Raw genomic sequence first — 20,030 nt, 5'->3', positions numbered from 1 at the left:
CTTTTTGCGCTCTACATTTCCTCCACACCCGGCACTACCTCTCTCAGTTTTTCTCGTTCTACCTTTGGCCCACGGTGTATAAATTCTCCCCGTCTGGAGATATACACTGTCGAAATAAATTCCACGTATGGCGGAACAATTGTATAAGAATTTTTTTGTTATTTTCATGCGTTTTGAATATTAATGGGCTATTAAGCAAGCGGGAGTAATCCGAGGTTTAAAACGTGGGCCGCCTCGACTCGCGGAATACTTGGGGCATGAGTGTGCGGCTTTATTAATGTTGGAGTATCGTTCCCCGTTGCCTAACGAGCTGATGTCTTCCGCGGGCGAGCCCTCGATCCCGCTGTGATAGGGGACACAGTAATCAAGCCGAGCGAGCGATAGGAGAGAGGACGTATACTTCAGCCACAATGTACATTTTTAATCGCAGGCTTTGCCAGACCGTGTAATATATTGCTCCTTTAATTTCCAACAATGAAATATCTTTGAGCGGCGATAGATAAAAATATGTACGTGGCGGATTTTAATTCTACTTGGCGAAATATATGTTTTTACAAATCTATTTAACGTCTTTATTAATCTCGACACTGTTAGCGGTCTGAGTTATTTCATTGCTATTAATTCACGTAATTTATGCTATCAAATTATTTAAAGTCATTATTTAAATGTCGCAGTACATCAGATCAGCTGCATATACTTGCTACAATATTAAAGCGGATAATGCACCCTTCTTTTATATCGTTTTACCTCTTTCATGGCCCTCTGCGAAATCGTGAATAGTCAGCGACTGAGTTTTTTCGTTGGCTCATTTCCTACTTTGATATTCATCGATTCGTGAATCGAGACATCGCGCTCTAGGAAGATATAACGGTCGTTTAATTTCATGTGTCATGAGTCCGATGGCGAGCCATTGTTCGATCTATTTGCGCGATTCGACGCGATTCTCTCGACGACCCTCGATATGGCGCGGGTGTCGAGCGCTATTTCGTGGACGATCGCCTGATTTCTGCAACGCGACGCGCTTTTCATTTATCATAATGAATAAATATTTGGATCGAAACGCGCGGATCCAAATCCATTACCGGTTGCTCGATGTGTGACGCGACCCGCGATTTAATATATAAAATCTGCGCCCCGCCGTGGATAGTGGACCTGTCATTTCGTGTTGTTGACTTCGCTCCCACGTAGTTTGTTTAAACTGCGCGGGCAGCGTCAGCGAGATTTGACACGGAGATGCCGAAAATTTGGTTCTCATTTCGCCGAGAGTTCCATAGAACCGTCGTTCGCGTCAAACAATGCGAAATTTGCATAATGTTGGACATTATAAAAAAGCAGCAAGAACATTTTATCTATCTGTTTATATTATAAATTATATACAGAAGTTTTGCTTGTTTGCACGTGAAAAAGTTTTGCTTTTTACGGTTTTATTCATTTTAATTAAATTATTTTCAATATGACGAGTAAAGATTTGCTTGTATGTATTATTGGATAAAATTATGGGATTGGTATCACTTTTAACACAATTGTGTCTGTATATATGCAAGAGTATAAATAAATAGATATCGAATGTGAAATTTAACTTTCTAAGTAAGCAATAATATGACATTAATTATAGGACTGATACTTGACAGCTTTTAACTTACATAAAAAGTGCTGGCTTTCGACTTAAATAAAAATTCGATTCTCCGTAAATTGAGTTCTTTATATGCGTATATTTAAGTTTTGTTCTTCTGGTATATAAAAATAGACATTATTTCTAAATTTGCATATAGACTACGCACACTATTTTATCTCCTGCTGTGCATTGCATAAATTTTATACTATTCGGCGCAAATTCTTTTTGCAGCTGATTTTATTATATTACTCTGAAAAGATATTTATGTTCCATATAGTATTGATTTGAATTGGTAATGTACATTAGAGGACAATTTTACTCAACAGCAGCCATTTACAGATTGGTTTTTTATCTTTCTCACCACCCTCCCCTCTCAAGCTCCCTGCGAATGATGTCAGTTAACGTCATCCCTTTTTATAATATTTTATTTTATCCTTAAATGTACCAGATGTTCTATCTTGAGTTTCCTTTAACGGACATTGCTCCATTTGTGATGTTATTAATTATAAAATGGAATATCGATGACATTTAATACTGTAAGTTCAAAATTGCCTTGTGCTAATTACACGTGATTGCAAAAATAGAATTTCATTTTTTGCACGTCTACGTACTGATAATATCTTTTCATTAAATTTAAATTTTGTTTTGAAAATTGTTTTGTGTTACCTTTACTTATCAAGTTCTTCAATTTATGCTCCTCCTATTTTTTATATTTGAATTGAAGACAAATATTGAATTTTTTTCTGTGAAACACTTTATCTTTAAAAGGTGACATTAATTTGTAGCATAATTAGTAATGAAACAATTTACGACAAATATACAATGAAGACGTGTATGCGTGCATGCAATTGTTTATTGTAAGTGCTTATTAATTACCTACTAATCACCTTTTATTGCAAGTGCTTCTTAATTAATTATTTACTAATAACTTAATACTTTCTAAACAAGTAAAGTTAAATCGGGACCGTTAGGATATAAATCAAATAGAAACGAGAACGCCAAATCATTACTTAGGTCTCGGCAAGCTGAAGGTACACAAAAGAAAAATAAATGTCAGATCAACTCTTAAAGGAAATTAACGCATTCATTGTTTTGTATATACACAACAATCTCTAATCTTCTTAAAAGCATTTAATAATCTTACATTTTAACAATATTACAGTCTTATTTAAATACTATATTTGTCACTTGAAGAATACATATAGTTATTTTGATATAGAATCATTTTAATTATCATAATCTTCTATTTGAAAATATGTTATTTTCTATACAATATTGTTTCCTTTCCATTCAAGAAAATTATTCTTATAATAAGCATATATTTTTCTTGATTAAATTGTATAAAATTGTTTTATTCAAATAAGTTTTTTTTCCTTTAACGCAATATAATCTCATTTCAAGATTCTCACGTTGAAACTGAACGTATTTTCAAAAGAAGAATATTCTTCTTTTCTGTGTAGCCTAATAATAATTAGGCTTAATAATCTCTTTAATGCTTTCTAAATTATTGATTGTATACTATTAACAATGTATATGGTAAATGGGGCCATTGCGTATATAATTTCTGGTGGAATAATAGAACTATACTATTCCATTAAATATTCAAAATTACGTCGATTTTATCGAGCTGTAGCCGATCAGGCTTTCATTCATTGTCATTCGCGACACGTTAGTTATTTTTATGACTGACGGCAACAACGGCCGTTTAATCCCACGACAGTAAAGTATTGTAGCAGTCGCCGTAAAACGGAATAATCGCGCATCGACAAACACATATCCTGAAAATGGCATAATGGCATTCGATCGCCCCAAATTTACAGTAGCCGTCGGCTGTTGATTATTGACAGTACCTTGGCGAAATATTGTTTTAAACAATCTCGCCCGTCCGGTAATTTGCAGCTTGACACGTCGTTCGTTATAATTATCGGTTCACTTCATCTTTTCCAACGTGTAGCAAATATTGACGAAAATCAAACAAACTTGAATGTTAGTCATTTTTAACCAATGAAATGTTTAAAACGAGGATAATTATTAAATATACTATTATTAAATATTAAATAAAACTAAATATTAAATATACTAAATCTACTAAACTGTTAATATTATTAAAGTATTTGAATTATTAGTTATTGTCAATTATCAATAAGAGTATTAAAGTCAATTCTATTACTCTTTTTTTGTTTCGGTATTCTATGGAGTTTTTATTAATTTTAATAGTAAAAATCACAATTTTAATATGAGAAATTGGAAATTACAGTTTTTCTTAAGTTAAACTTTTTATTTCTGAATTTTGTTTTTTTATTTTTTAAAAGATACTTTAGTCAAATATTTTGTTTAGATATTTAATTGTTTCTAATCAGATATACATATGTGTACGTACAAGGCACAATCTTAGTTGCAGCTATTTGTATTTTAGTCATGTATTTTTGTAAAATTTTTAGTCTCTATCAAAATTTTGGTATTTTTAAAGATTTAATAACATCGAGGTCCACACAAGTTAAAATTTAGAACGGATGTTTGCATCAGATATTTGATGGGGTAATATGTGCGGTCAGTTCTATTTTGGCAATAAAAACTGCAGGATTTTTCATCTCTGTTGACGTCAATTTTAATGAATTTTAAGGTTTCTAACCTTTTCAAAAATTATACGTAAATGACGTTTGTATAAAGTAAAGCGTTAGTTTTGTTAGTTAAAATTGGGTTTTCAATATAGTACCAAAATTGAATGCTTGATTAAATATTCTCGTCGATAAAGACACAGATTCTAATTTTACAGACATTGTTACAGAGTTGAATTATGAGCCTTCTTATACAAAAATGGTTTCGACAATTTGTTTTTAATCAGCTTTGGAACGCGCATTTAGATTAAGGTTTACATTCCAAAACATTATTTCCCAGGAAAATTCTATTTGAGGAATAGCTCGAAAACGCTCAAAATGGTTTCGGCCATCGAGTAAAATACTCTTCCTCGGAGAAGAAGATTTTGGAACGTAACCTTGAATCTAAATGCACGATCCTAAATTCACTAAAAAAGAAGTGTCTCAACCATCCCGTTCATCACTGTACATACTTGCAGTTTGCTCAATAACAGCATATGACGTATACGAAGGTAGGCGTAAAATATGCGTACACACTGAAACTTTATAAATATGTAAACACGATTGGCCTGCATTTCCCAGAGTCTATAAAAGACGGCAGAAACATTTCCAATTCTATTCATCCTTAAATCGTTATCGATCATCAGAGTGATAAATAACAAAAAGCGATTCTCCCCTTCTCCCCCCTCACTCTACATTTTTTGTTCTGGTACACATATGAAGAGAGATCTATCAATATTTTCTGCCATAGAGACATACGTACACAACGATTTACTTGGGGCACATACGTGAAGTAGGTCCCGATCAATCGTTATCGATCACACGCGAATGGTAGCCTCGTGGCTTCGGGAAGAGGCTGACCTAGGAAAATGTTTGTTTAAAAACCATATTTCTCCGTTCGCCGCCAATGAAACCGCAGGTGCGGGCGCAGAATCCCATAGATTTTTCTTCTTCGTACGAACCGACTTGCCGCTCTCGCGGTTTCGCCCGATACCATATTTTATCAAACTGTCTTCCTTCGATCCTATATCAAGTTTTTTTCGTGTCTTATTATTTTATCATTTGAATGTAACTTTATGCGTCAATATAGTTTTGCGATAAATGATTCTGCTAACGATATAAGCAATACGTTCCAAGGGAATAGCGCGATTCATTGCGCTCGTCAGCCAAGAGATAAAATAAAATGGTCTCATTTTTCTCAAACATTTGGTAGATGAGACGAATTTGTGTTACATGAGATTTTATAGTTTATATAAAGCTTTAATGCAGCCGTACATTATAATGTGTTTTAATAAGGGAGACAAATATAAATAAGCAGATTTTATTGCAATCAATAGAAATGGACATGCGTATTGACATCTGTCACTTTTATCCGCAAGACACGATCTATCAATTTTATTGGTGACATGTCAGTTTAAGTTTAAGTTCTTCCTCTTGCGATGCACATTTATATCACATTTGAAAGCGATTTATCGATTTTCGTTCAAGCTGCATCCTCTTCAGAGACATTTGTTTAAAATCGTTTCATTTAATTTAAATGATTTATTAAAAATTTTAAAATACAAAGAATACAATTACACAAAGCTAAGTTAGCTGGTAATTTTAACGCGACAAAATACATGTTTTAAAATCACGAATGCAGAAACAGCGTGAGCAAATAAACCGTATAAATAAACATGCACAAATAACAAAATGGAAAGTTTTATAGAATGAAAGTAAAGAGCGATCCAGAGGGCAGGGAAAAATAAAAGAGTAAACTAACAAAGTGGCAAAATGTAAAACGAAAATGGGATATAAAACGGCAGTGTAATCTGGTCGGTGCATGGTGCTTGGAACGGGAAAAAGAGCAAATGCGTAAAAACTAGATAAAGGGTGATTCGCCCTTCGCCGTCCTTTTTCGCCTTTCTCCCGTTTCCTTCAAGTTTTCTGCAAGTGGTGGTTAGATCGCGTTTGTATCAATCAAGAGACGTGAAAAATGATTTCGGGGAGTGCTGGCGCACGCGACGTTTTAAACGGTGATTCATAGGACATCGCGCGGGGACGGTAAAAAGGGGCCAAGGGGGGGGCGGAGGAGGGAGGGAGGGAGGGGCGAGTGATCCGGAAGGGTAGAGGGATAAGAAGGGGAATACGCGTAAAAGCAGTCGATACGCCGATCCGACGTATATTAATCGGATTTGCGTCGTCGCGTATTTTCATGCGCGCTCGCCGTGCTCGCCATTTTTCATTCGGCCGCTGAGCTGATGAAAATGTTGTTCGCTTTTCTCCCATTTTCCGGTGGTGATAACGACTCGGCGTGCCACCGGATGGAATATTACCACGGCGTGTGGTATGGCAGAAAAAAAAACCCCCCGGACCTTTAACCCGTTAATGGCCAACGTCCCATTTTTAGAACAAAGATTTCGCGAGGATAAAGTGATTTTAATAAATGATCTTCTCCTTAAATCCCCTCGATATTTAGTCGTCGAAAATGTATTAAATCTTAGTGGCTATTTTGAAAATATACACCACTTACATGTCGCTATTTTCTCCGCTGTTGCATATTTGCGTCGTGGAATCCATATGCGAAGGGTATTCGCTAGATCTTGGAAATCCTGTATTTTCTGTTGCCGACTGCATTCTTAAGTGCATTCCGGCATGTCTTCTCGAATTACTGGGCAAATCTTGTCTCGAATCTTCCGATTCTTCTTTTGTAAGCCTTTACAAATCAGGCTCTTGCTGTAACCTGTGCGTTTTTAATCTCCTTATTTGGAAATCTCCTACCTGAGGTCTATTTGTGTGCCATTTGTAAAGCTGTTTCGTACAATGGATGAGAAGAATTTTCGTCGGGGAAAACTCGACAAATACCTTTTTAAAACATGTTTTGTTAGATCTTTTCCCCTTTATTATTAACTATGACAGGTTTTACCCAGGTCAAATGACGTTTCGAGAACATGATTAAGTCTATATGCAGGTCTAAGTATAGACATAAATTTTGGCATTTATAAAAAGTCTTTTACGATTTCTAGAAGTAGTTTTACAAAAATTTACTAAATAACGAATAATTCATATAATAGCATAAGAATTAATGAGTAATAATTAACGGATATCCTTTGAAAAATTATTTAAATAGAAAATTTGAAATTATACTTTTAAAATTGGAAAAGTATAAATGTTGTAGAAATAACGAAATCATATTGATATTCTTTCCGCTACAAAATGAAGACAGTCAAAATTTTGCAAATTGAAATGGCATATTTTCAATTTTTTTGTACGGTATCTTTTCGGGCAATGTTGAAATATTAGCAGTACGTAGTAGGGTAATTTTGTCGTGAGATTAAATTCAGTTTCGTGAGTGAAGTTTCGAGTCAAGACGAGGAAAAATTCCCCCGATAGGAAACGTATTTCGCAGCATGACAAGAACAGTTTCGGGCTAGGCAAATATCCGGCCAGCTTACGACAGGAATCTCCCGACGGGGGTCTACCCGACCCCCGCCAGAAACTTTACGGCAGAAATGTGGAAACGCACGGAACTTTGAACTCGTGTGAGCTGATTCGCCTAATACGATGTATCCAGATATTTATGCGAGGGAAAATTTTTAGAATATAATACTATACTTTCATTCTTACCGCAATTTTATTTTAAAGGTGTTGGTTTCAAATTATTTTAAATAATTCAGCAAAATTAAATTCTCATAAGGGATCATATATTTCATCGATCAAATGAAAATATTGATAAACATAAATAATAATAAAGTAACATGAGTGTAAGAATGAAATAAATTATTATACATTATATTTTCCGGAGAGTATTTGAATTATTAAACTGTGAAGGATTAAAATATGTTATCCTTTAGTGGGATTGAAAGGTTGATTGATAAATGAAAATAAAATTTTCATTTCATCATAATACAATTTTTATTTGTTTCTAATTACAACGTTTTACAGCTATACTGTAATTCAAACTTGTATTTTTATTCTTTTATTATTAAATATGTTTCACATTTTTATTAATCTTCTTGTTTATATTCTCATATTTATATATTTTTATTAACGATTTAAATAATAATTATACATATATAGAATTTTAATTCTATTAATGATTATTTTTTACAACAATTTTCTCTTCTCTTCCTCTTTCTTTTCTCTTTCTTTTCGGGTCTCTTTCTCTTTCTCTTCCTCTGAATAACATTATTTGACTTTATTTGCGAATGCACAGCAAACAAATGAAGACGATATGTTATGCATGTTTGCTGTGGAAACGTGACTTCCGCGCAGCAAAGTTTTGTGAGAAAAAACGACAATGTTTTTCAGTACACCAATGTCTCCCTACACGTACGTGCATCAACCTCCTATGTAGTTTCCAAATATAATTAACTTATAGGGAGGAGAGGGAGGAAGCTACTCTCGAGTACTCTAGAGAAAGAGAGAAAGAGAGACGAATGGGAGGGATAGGAGAGGGAGAGGGAAGTTCATTTGCATCGAAATCGCGAATTATGAATCGCAAGGAAATTTTAATTAACTTTGAAGTCGAAAACGAGATACCTTCGGCGCGCTATAACCGAGGGAATTTATCGGCGCGTGCGATTCGATACGACGCCCGTAATGGGAATAATCGATTTACTTCGTCATGCGACGGAGCGAATTATGCATACCATGATTTCGCCAATTTACGAGCACGGACGTCTTTGAATGCGCTTACAGGCAAAAAACGAAAGCATTAATCCTTTAATTATTAATTTAATTAACTGAGGCAGCATATTTAATCGATACTTAAAAAATTCTTAGGTATACAGGACAGAAAACTAATAAGAATTGTAATAAGAATATCATTCTGCATAAATAAATTTTAAATAAAGATAAAAGTATAAATAGAAAATACATAAAAACTGAGGTAAATTATATATATTTGTGAGAATAAATTTATCCGCGAGGTAGAAATTTAGGATGTAAAATAAATTACAAATATTATATACAATCTATAAAATTGTCAAAGTATGTCCATTATTTCTTTAGTATTAATCAGTAATTACTTATACATTATCGCAAAACTAAATGATGACAAGCTCATTATTATCGGTATTTAACCAGAAAGGATATTCTTTTCACTCTAAAACATAAAATATGATAATAATGACAACAATGAAGCAATCTGACTTAAAAGATCGTCGAACTCCATTTAACGAATTAAACAACATTAACTTATTACTTACAAAATGAGTAATAACTGTCTGGAATACAAAGACACGATTTTAATGAAATACGCAATAACAGTTATGAATGCTGGAAATCAAGTAACGTCATCAGTGTTCTTCTTCGTGAAGCTTCTACTTTCTGGAAGCAAAATTCCAACCGTGCCGCCACTAACGAGCGAACGTTAATTAAAGATACGAATTTCGTCGCGAAACGCTAATTGCGTTACTCTTTGATACAGCTCGCATTGTATCCCTTGCGGCCTTCGATCCCATAAGTTCGTTATAGCGTCGTTCGTCGTTTCTCTCTCTCGCACTCTCTCACAATCAGAAGGCTATGGGAGGAACTCCTTATGAACCGCGCGCGGGAACGAACTTTCCGCTATCATCTCTTTTTCGGTACCCGGAAGGAATCCGCGAGTCCTTTGTCGTGGATTTAATCCCGCCAACATTTACACGTTTCTATCTGTGCGGAAACCAACGAAGACGCCGACGACGACGATGACTATATAAGGCAACCTTATACATAGTTGGAAATCTCTTGGAGTCAACCTCCTCATTTTCCTTTGCGCCTTTATAGTTGCTTACTTCGCCTTGCAGTTCTGTTCCTTTACGGAGTTTTGATGATTATCCTTGTTTTTACATTTTTTATTGCGAAAATCTCCTGCTTAACGAGTTTGAACAAGACGGATTATGGAAAACTGTGACTAAGTCGTTATAAGGCATTAAATATTGTCGATATGACGTTAAGTTAACAATGATTGATATGAACCCAACAATTGTTTCGCTATGTTCATACTATCTCCTGGTATTCTCTTGTTTCTCGTTATTTGTCGTTCAACAATAATTAGTCTACATATCGATGAAGATTTAATTTTATTCTAATATTTAACTAAAAATTTACAAAATAAACAACGTCACTTGTTTGAGTAACTATTTAATCAATTACATACGTCGATAAAATTTAACTTTTTTTTTCAAACTCAAAAGAAAAATTATTTCCTATAGTTTCTCGGATATTTATTAGAATTTCGACGACCAAGATACCTTATTATCCCAGAATTATACCGTTAGAATTTTTATCTTCAGAATCTAATGCAAAGATTAAACTTCTTTAAAAGTTTCGTGATTGAACATTAGATTGATCATATTGTACAGGAAGTTGTAACTTAATTTATTGAGGTTCACAAATAATCTACTGAACGTTTTCACTGAATTGTATAAAGTTAAATATTTTTAGATTCCTTAACATACAAATAGAATGTTAAATTTGATAAAATAATTAAATTAATTTATCTAAAATAATTAAATACGAATCTGAATTTTAAACTACGAATATAATACAACAGATATAAATAGGATTTTAATATTAAATACAATGTAATAGATTCAATATTGGATCGCAATTTAGACATTCTTGATTCCCAACTTGATTTAATTTTCCTCCTATAACGTACAATTGGTCTAATAATTAACAAAAATGTTATTAACGCTCTCTCTTTCTTTAAATAACAATTATTTTCTATGGGCTCCTCTTTTTATCGAATTATGACTTTACAAGGGAGCATTAATTTTATGTTGATTGAAGAATGTGGAGAGAGAAAAGGGGGAATATTAAGTGTACCTTTTGCGTCTCAAATATTAAATATTGTAAAGTATTAAAATAATGTTCTCTCGACCAATCACACTCGCCGGTTCACCGTAATGAAATACTCGCGATCGATGGTTAAATGTACCATGGACTGTCAGAAGGGCCATCATAATGAGATAAGCTCGCGTTTGCTCGATTTGTATGACACTCGAATTCGGCCACGGGGCCGGGCACCATATGGCCACCGCTGCGCCAGTTCTCCTTTTGACATCTGTGTTGGCGCAACAATGGTTTCGTACAGTGGACCACGAGTGCTCGCGGCTACTTGACTTTTGTAATATAGTTACGGCCTCTCCCGTCTTCCCTTTCTCCCTCCCGCCGTTACCTCGTCTTTCCTTGTCTACTGAGCCAATTCAAGTTGGGTCCCATCTCGGTCGAGTGAATGTTTGATTCGAGCACCATTCAGCTCCTCGTTTCCATCTTGTTCACGAGAATGATCGTCGTATTAATCCAATTTGGCATTAATTAAGCATCCCGCTTTCCGCTGATTCAGTCTATATATCGCTCAGAGTGTCATTCGTTTAGAAATAATGAAACACTTATCTTCCTCATGAATTGTTCCATTGATTTGAAATTTATTACAACGTTACGTTCACACAGTAGTGCTGCTACACATTTATGCGTAACGACTCTATACAGAAAATAATTAAATAGTCAGGTATGTATCGTGAATTGGTACATAGGTGAATAAGTAGAAACGGACCGCGGATTCTTTGGATAGTAAATTTTGAACCGTCGAAAGGATCGGTTATTTATGAAATGCCTGTCGTGCAATATCTCAGATATTTGGATTTTTCCCCAGCTGCAAATATTGCCGATTCGAACAGCTGTGGCTGGTCACGTTAAGCAACGGCTGTCCGAAGGAAGTTCGAAATTCGAAGTTGTCGGGAATTTCACGTAGATCCGGTATTCTATCGAAGGCGATCGCGTGCGCGCGCGCGGAGTTGCAACTTGGCGTCGAAATTTCTCTCCGCGCCGCCAACAGATCGATCGCACCATTCGGCCACTTTCTCGTTAGATGTTATATCGCTAGACCTCTCTCCGCAAAATTACTAGCAAACTCGCAACATCGGATTACTACCGGGCGAATTCCGTCAAAACTTAACGGCCGAAATCGAATATCTAAGTCGGCGTACGCGATTTCGCAACTTCGAGACTCTCGACTGTAAGAGGCGAATACCTGATGTTTACCCTACAAATTATTGTGTTTGATAAGCAAGACGTAATAACAATGCCGGCAGTGAATGCAACAAAATTGTTGTTTATAAGAAAACGCTTTGGTTAACTCGATAATCGTTGGTGAGATACACGAGTGTAAATACTTAATGTTATTTTATACGAATGTTATTAATTTTATTATTTTGTAAATCTGTTCTTCTTATTCGACTATTTATATGCGGGAAATCATTCCTTTCTCAATTGCATCACTATTTCCGTTATAGAATATATATTCTGTACTTTATAGAATCTCTCTATCAATAAACATCTAATATTAAATTACGAGATTATCAATTAATTAAATGAAATTAAAATTAACGTGTATCGTGAGAATATTTACTCGATGTAAACAGGTGATCGTATTTGTCAAATAAAGTTGGAAACGTTGTTGCCTGTATAAATAAAAATACACGTATGCCGACGAGTCCTTCTCTCCATAATCTTGCAATCCTATCGAGTGGGCTGAAAGCATCTTGCGTAGCTTTGTATGTTTATGCCGTCGATCGCACGTAAAAGGACGAGTCTTCGTATACGATCCGATTTCGTTTCGGTTTCAAGTCGGAAATTGTTTGGAGATGCGGAAGAGCTCTCGAGCTTCGGGGATTTCGGTATCGTGACTAACGAGCCGCTAATAATTTCTGCACTGCGGATCAAGTCCGCCTATAACAGACAAGTGTTAACATCGTACTTAATACTTAATTATCGCAGTTTCGGATGAATTTGTTAAAAAATAATTAACTTATTACAAAATAATAAACTTTACTCTGCTGTAAACACATCAAGGTTCATAAATGTCTTAATATTTTCGGAATCTGAGATTATTAAATATTCATGGTGGGATGAATAGGGTGTTCAGATATTTGTTGCGGCTCAAACTTGGTCTGACAGTTTGGCACTAGTTGATGTGTGAAAGATTAAATGCATATAAGATTAAAGATATGTACAATAACATGATAACTAGATCAGACTATAGAAAATATTTTATATTGTTTTCAATAGTTTTATGTAAAAGTCATAAATAATATAGAACGAGTGTAGTCTAAGGGCTCTGATAATAAAACAAATAAAGTAGAAAGAAAAAGGGAGGCAGTAAGAGTCGACGCAGGATGGTAGATGCGGAATACAAAAGTGTGATGTATAATAACATTCATAATGGCCGAACGTTTCGAGCAACTGTGATCCTTTTCAATGACATAAAAATTATTATTTACGTCGCAACGTTAATTATAAATTATAAATTAAGAGCGGAAGCTTGAATCATAAATAATAATCATAATGAATAAATCCATACGCAATATGCCCGACCGAAGACACGTCTAGCAACCCTGAAAGCTTGGACATTGCTAAATTAGTTTATAGTAAAATGCTGAAAGAGAGGTAATATATCTCTGCACCAGGCGAGAAAAGAGAGATGCGTGAATGTCATATTATACGTGATTGGGTGTCGAATATAAAATTGATGGTTGGAAACAAGACGTGTGCTATTTCACTCGAAATAATCTTATGGCACCTCTGAAGAATCGTTCTTGTCGTCCGTGGATGAAGAAGGTAGATGTGAGAATTGCAAAGAAAAGTTGGCGTCGGTACTCGCGCTGAAAGGGGAGAGCAAATTGGAAATACAAGCAAACGGGAAGTCGCGGCGTCCCGGGTACTTGAGGGTACAGAGAGCAACGTCGGGAGGGGAGAAAAAGGGGAGCGAGATTTATAAACCTGTATCATCGAGGATTAAGCTCGTTCCACATTATGTAGACGTGCAGCGGGCTGGAAAGGAAGGCAAGGGAGCGAATCGGATTTTAATGAGCGCCTTTAATCTGTAATCTATCTCAATTCAAACACGAGGATTACCCGATATGTTGCCGAAATTTGTAGCATCGGCCACGAATTAATCGATATTGTTGAGGGAAAAAGTCCTTTTTTACGTTCGTATATAGCGGTGAATTTCGTTACTATTTTGATGAAAAGAAACGAAAGACATGTACGAAAAAAGAACCGTGAATATCTTCTAAAGATAACAGTAGCATTTAAACGTCAACGTTACAAACAGATTGAATCGTGGTATATGCGTTATTTAAGAGGACTGTTTGATAAGTCAGTGACGCTTTTACAAGAGCATGGCACTCAAATCGCAGTCTAATTTTATTTACGATATTTGCCATTGTATTTTTAAGTATACACACACAGTTTCAAGTAGATTTGTCAAATAGAAATTATTCACGGCGTTCTAAAACGGTAAATTTGTGTTCTTTTGCTAAAATGGAGAAAAGTGAATTTCGTGTCCTAATAAAACATAACATTTTGCATGGAAAAACCATTAAGGAAACTGTAGCCGTAGATAAAACATGGGTCCATTATTACACTCCAGAAACGAAGGATCAGTCAAAACAATGGGTTTCTCCTGGCGAACGTGCGAACGTGCTACGAAAAAGGCAAAATCGGTTCCGTCGGCCGGAAAGGTCGCGGCCGCTTTAGAACGCTGTGAAAATTTTTCTATTAGACAGATCTACTTGTAACTTTGTGCGTATACTTAAATAAGATGGCAAATACCAGAAATGAATTAATTAGACAGCGATTCGAGTGCCGACTCTTGCAAAAGTCACCGACTTATCGCAGCCCTCATATATAAGAGATTATAATTTCTGCATTGCAAAAACGGCGAGCTCTTTCCGCAGAGCCAACGACTCTTTGTTCAGCGCGATCCAAAATTTAGACCACACTGGACGCTGATTATGTACATCGAAGGGCAGGGTAGTGCGTCGCACTCGTAATCCGGAAGTGACGCCAGCGTCGTCGGGCAACGCTTCGTGGAGGGTATCACTTCGAGGAGGCTACCGCGAGAACAAATTGCAAAATGGAAGAAGTACATAGAGGGTGCAACCTAAATTCCCGCTGAAGACCGAGACTTCCGGATATTTGCATGCAACACATACATACGGCTATCGCAAAATTGCTGTCACACGGCGAGTCACGCGGAGCCCAATCGGCAATCTCGAAGATACAATCTGCACCAAAAGTGCTATCCACTTTATACTCCACAAACTTAAGAAAACATGTTTGCGAGATCAATTTCAGTTGGTCAGTTTTACGCTAAATGTCCCCTAAACATGGATTCTACTTATAACCAGAGCCGCCCACAGAAGAGGGCAAAAGGTGGCATTTGCCCTCTCTCCTCCCTAGAATCAGCAAAAAATTGAACGTTTGCTCTTCCTTTGATAAAGAGAAGAGATTTATATACTAAAAGGTGTATAAAAAAAATTTGAATTTATATAAGTATTTTAATTTTGGAAGTTTGAATCGCTCTTCTCTGGAAAAAATTCTACGAACTCCTTTGAATGCAATTACTCTTTCAAATCCTTTTTGAACCGTATTTTCTATGTATTATTACGGTTATTTTTAACAGTTGTATAATTTTTATGCTTTATATTTTTAATCTTTGATTTTTTACAATATTTACCGTAAATATTTTTTATTACGAAATGTTCCAAAAAAACACTTTAAATTCATAAAAATGTACTTTTTATGAACTTTAAATGTTTAGCTGATGCTTCATAGCTGACAATAAGTTGCAAATTAAATCTGTATTTACAGGATAATTTCCATTTTCATAAATTAATTTTAGGGATATGTTTCTTTTTAGTTTGTACATGAGATGTCATACATACCTCTTTAGTTTGTACACAAAACATCCCGTATATCTTTTTAGAAATTAATTACCTAAGTTTGCGCTGCACAGCAAATTTGGATCTCTTGTCTGCTCCTGGAATAAAATTAGGTAATTTTAGCTGAGGACTTAGATACAAGATTTGTAGGACTTATAGAATTTAGGGCACTTTACGTTTGCATGAATTTTATGAATAATTTGTCTTTGTCTCTTGATCTTTGAATTATAAAAGATGAATCTTTAAAAAGGTATACAATGGCTAGTAACTGCCACGAATATAACTACAAGAGCATTTAAATAAATGAATGAAAATGAAACGAAATGAAGATAAGTGAATGCGAAATACGGCTCTACTCGGAAAGTGAGAAAAGCGAGAAAAAGATCTCGAACAAACGAAAAGCGTATTCAAGTATTACAAGTAGCTGGACTATAAATTCTCGATCTGCTTGACACGACGCTGCCGCGATATTTCGGTATTGTAGAACATAGATCGCGCGAATATATTAAGCAGGCCGTACACGCGAAAATCGTGTTAACCATCGCGCGATAAATTCTGGTAGCGGGCGAGGCGGGTGATCGCGGGGGGGAGGGGGTGTAACGGAGTGGCTGTACGATTATAAATTACCAACTCGCCGGCGATCTCTTTCTGCTAACGAATCGCGCGTAATTTGCTCCGCCCGCCCGTGTGCCAAGCCGGTGTTGATACTTCTGAATAATGCAGCTCGCATCGACTTGAGAGGAAGAGAAGCGCAATAGTATCGCTTGGACGGACCTGAATTACTGGGAGAGTCTGTCTAAGAAATATTGGAATATATCTACGTAGTTTCAAATTAATGTCTGTCATTATTAATCATAATTCAATCTTATTAACGTTTATCTTATTTGGATAATGCAGATAGAATGGACGTATTTTGAACGTTGGAAATTATACTTCCCTTAATTGAGCTCGACAAAATGGCTAAGTAATTGCTACAATTATTTCGCAGCTCTTTTTCCTTAATTAACTATATGAGAAGCAAATGATTCATAACAAGGGAAGAAAATTATTAAGAGCGGGAACACTCTATTTATAGATTAAACACAATTCCGACTGGTTTGCGAAACGGACGACGGGGCCTACGATTTGTCATGCTTTCAGCATCGCTCCACTTGGATATGCCTCGTACATTTAACACGTTTAACAAGAGAATTAAGTAAGACGTTATACGACAGCGTGAGAGACGGGGGGGATGTACGGGTGAACTCATTTATCGTCGTCATCATGTCGTTACGTTGATCCTGGCGTGTCGAATTCTTTCACGATGTACAAGCTGACTGGAACGAAAATTAATTCGTTCCGTTCAGTTTCGAGTTTTCGAGATCTGGATCAGCAGTTTCCTAACTGGAGGATTATCTAGGGAGGCGATAAGCGCCAAGGGGGCGGCAGAAAGTAGGTACAGTTTAAACAAATTTATCAATTTCATTTAATAAATTTAAGTTTTTTGTGCACATATATGTGCAATTCGTCGGTGTTGATTATTATTAATACCATTTGGACCAATGTAGGAAATTAATAATCGATACAGTTGACAAATTAAAGAAATTTGCGAGAAATATTACCTCAACTAGGGTTTGAATCTGAACCTTTCTACACTCTAGGCGGGCGTCTCACCAATTCGACCACCACCAAAATCGCGTATTGATAGTTCTGTGTCTTGAGGCCGACAACCCGGCTCGGCGTGCAGGTCAAGGTTGAAAAGTAGACGCAAAAGGATCATCAATAGACAGTTTATTGCATAGACATAGTAAATATAGACTGAGCGTTCCATTGAATAAGCTGAAGCTTGTGAAAAGAGAGAGAGAGAAGATTTAAGAAGACGTTCTTTCTCTTACACCATCGTAAAACAAAAGAATCGTGCCCGCGCAGTACTACACAGGCCGTGATTCTCCCTTGTCACGATGGTGAGACAGAGAAAGAAAGTATCCTAAATCTTTTCTGTCTCTCTCCTCGCAAGCTTCAGCTTATTCAGGATGTGTTCGAAAATGGATTTAGTTACTGCCAGTGAAAACAGTATAGTTGGTAGCAATGAAAATTACTGGGTGCTGCGTTTTTCTTCCGCCAGTAAAGACGCCAGTTTTACACCGTGTCAGTCTTTTTGTCTCTTGCTGAAAAGCACCCAAAGATGGAAGAATATATTTTATTTGATAATATTATTTTTGAGTCATCTAGTAGTGCTTCTTCGAGTGACAGTAATGATGATGAACAGTTACTAAATATAATTTTAAATAATAACAGAAATGAAAGAAGAGTGCCAAAAATTCGAAACTATTTGGAACATGTTGCATTGTACACAGATATTGAATTTAAATCACATTTTAGGTTAATATAAGCTATATACATATTTATACATAAAAAATATGTATATAGTTTATATTAACCTAAAATGTGATTTAAATTCGATATCTGTGTACAATGCAACATGTTCCAAATATTATAGTTTCGAATTTTTGGCACTCTTCTTTCATTTCTGTTATTATTTAAAATTATATTTAGTAACTGTTCAATCATCATTACTGTCACTCGAAGAAGCCACTACTAGATGACTCAAAAATAATATTATCAAATAAAATATATTCTTCCATCTTTGGGTGCTTTTCAGCAAGAGACAAAAAGACTGACACGGTGTAAAACTGGCGTCTTTACTGGCGGAAGAAAAACGCAGCACCAGTAATTTTCATTGCTACCAACTATACTGTTTTCACTGGCAGTAAGTAAATCCATTTTCGAACACATCCTCAATGGGACGCTTAGTCTATATTTACTATGTCTATGGTTTATTGCGACAAGTATCACCACATGCCTCAGTGATCGAATCGATGAAACGCCCGCCTAGAGTGTAGGGAGGAGTTCAGGGGGTCAATTCTGTATTTTACACTACAGTAGAGATGCTAAAAGCGAGTGGCTTTGTCTAACCGTCCTCTTAGAAAGAGACAAAGCCGCTCACTTTTAACATTTTCACTATACGAGGGTGGGTTGAAAAGTTTCGAGCCCAACATAGAAACAATTTTTTTTTCGGTCAAACTTACTTTTACTTCTCGACATAGTTTTAACTCTCGACATTTAAGTCTATACACTTAATCCAGCGATACTCCAACCGCTTTAACCCGTCCAAATAATAGTTGGCGTCTTGCTCTGCAAAATAGTCATCTACGGATGCTAAGACCTCCTCGTTCGATGAGAATTTCTGTCCTCTAAGCCAAACTTGGAGTTCAGGAAACAGATAAAAGTCACTGGGGGGTTAGATCTGGTGAATACGGGGGGTGGTCAGTCAGTTCGATCTGCAATTCGTGATTTTTGACCCGATATTCGATACTTTCCATGTTTGCGAAAATACTAACAGCCACTGACACAAACAACTGTCGTACAACAACTGAGAGTCCAAAATAGCTGAAATTTTCAGAGGTATCCTTCAAAGCATGTACAGTACTGAAGTGGCGACGACAAGTAATGCCATCTTCATGTTAAGGCTCAAAACTTTTTAACCCACCCTTGTATTGTGGCCCGGGTTCTTATTTTGTATTCTCTGTCTCTTTTTATATGATAACATAGAAAAAGACGGAAAGACTAACTTCTGGTTAACAGTTAACCAGAAAATAAAAACCGGGCCTACAAGGTACAGAATTGACCCTCCCCCCCCCAGGGCTCAAACCCTAGTTGAGGTAATACTTTTCGCAATAAATTTCTTTAATTAGAATTTGCCAGTTGTGTCGATTATTAATTTCCTACATTGGTTAATTATCCACTGGCGACAATAAGTCTTTATTCTTGCTGTTTGGACTATTGTGGTTTTTCTCATTTCGTTTAGAGTCGCCGGTTAAACTACCTCTTAAACGTCTGGCCGTAGAGACGGCATGGGTAATTTAAGAGGCAAGGTTCTGGTACTGTCGCGCGTGATTCCAATATTTGCGTCGTACTCGGCGGACTTCGGTCCGGGTATTGTAAGTCAATCTCGTCGAGAGTTCAATCTATCTTACGACAAGATGTCGATCGATGTCTGAAATCAGAATTCTACGGAGCTCGTGATGTACGGCGCCGCTTCAAGGAGGGGCCTCGTGATCAAACAGCCGCAAGATTAAACTTGTA

General features: G+C 36.1%; 1 protein-coding gene across 1 annotated transcript in view; it reads left to right on the top strand.

Annotated features, from left to right (window-relative positions):
- Window positions 1-20,030, top strand: part of LOC105563628 (connectin-like) — a 141,903-nt gene that overhangs the window by 11,002 nt on the left and 110,871 nt on the right. The gene's annotated exons all lie outside the window — the stretch shown is intronic.

Source organism: Vollenhovia emeryi, unplaced genomic scaffold (genome assembly GCF_000949405.1).
Source record: "Vollenhovia emeryi isolate VEMERY1.0 unplaced genomic scaffold, V.emery_V1.0 DF939173.1, whole genome shotgun sequence".
Lineage (NCBI taxonomy): Eukaryota > Metazoa > Arthropoda > Insecta > Hymenoptera > Formicidae > Vollenhovia > Vollenhovia emeryi.
The sequence above is the reverse complement of the archived record's forward strand: the minus strand, read 5'-3'. Positions and strand labels throughout refer to the sequence as shown.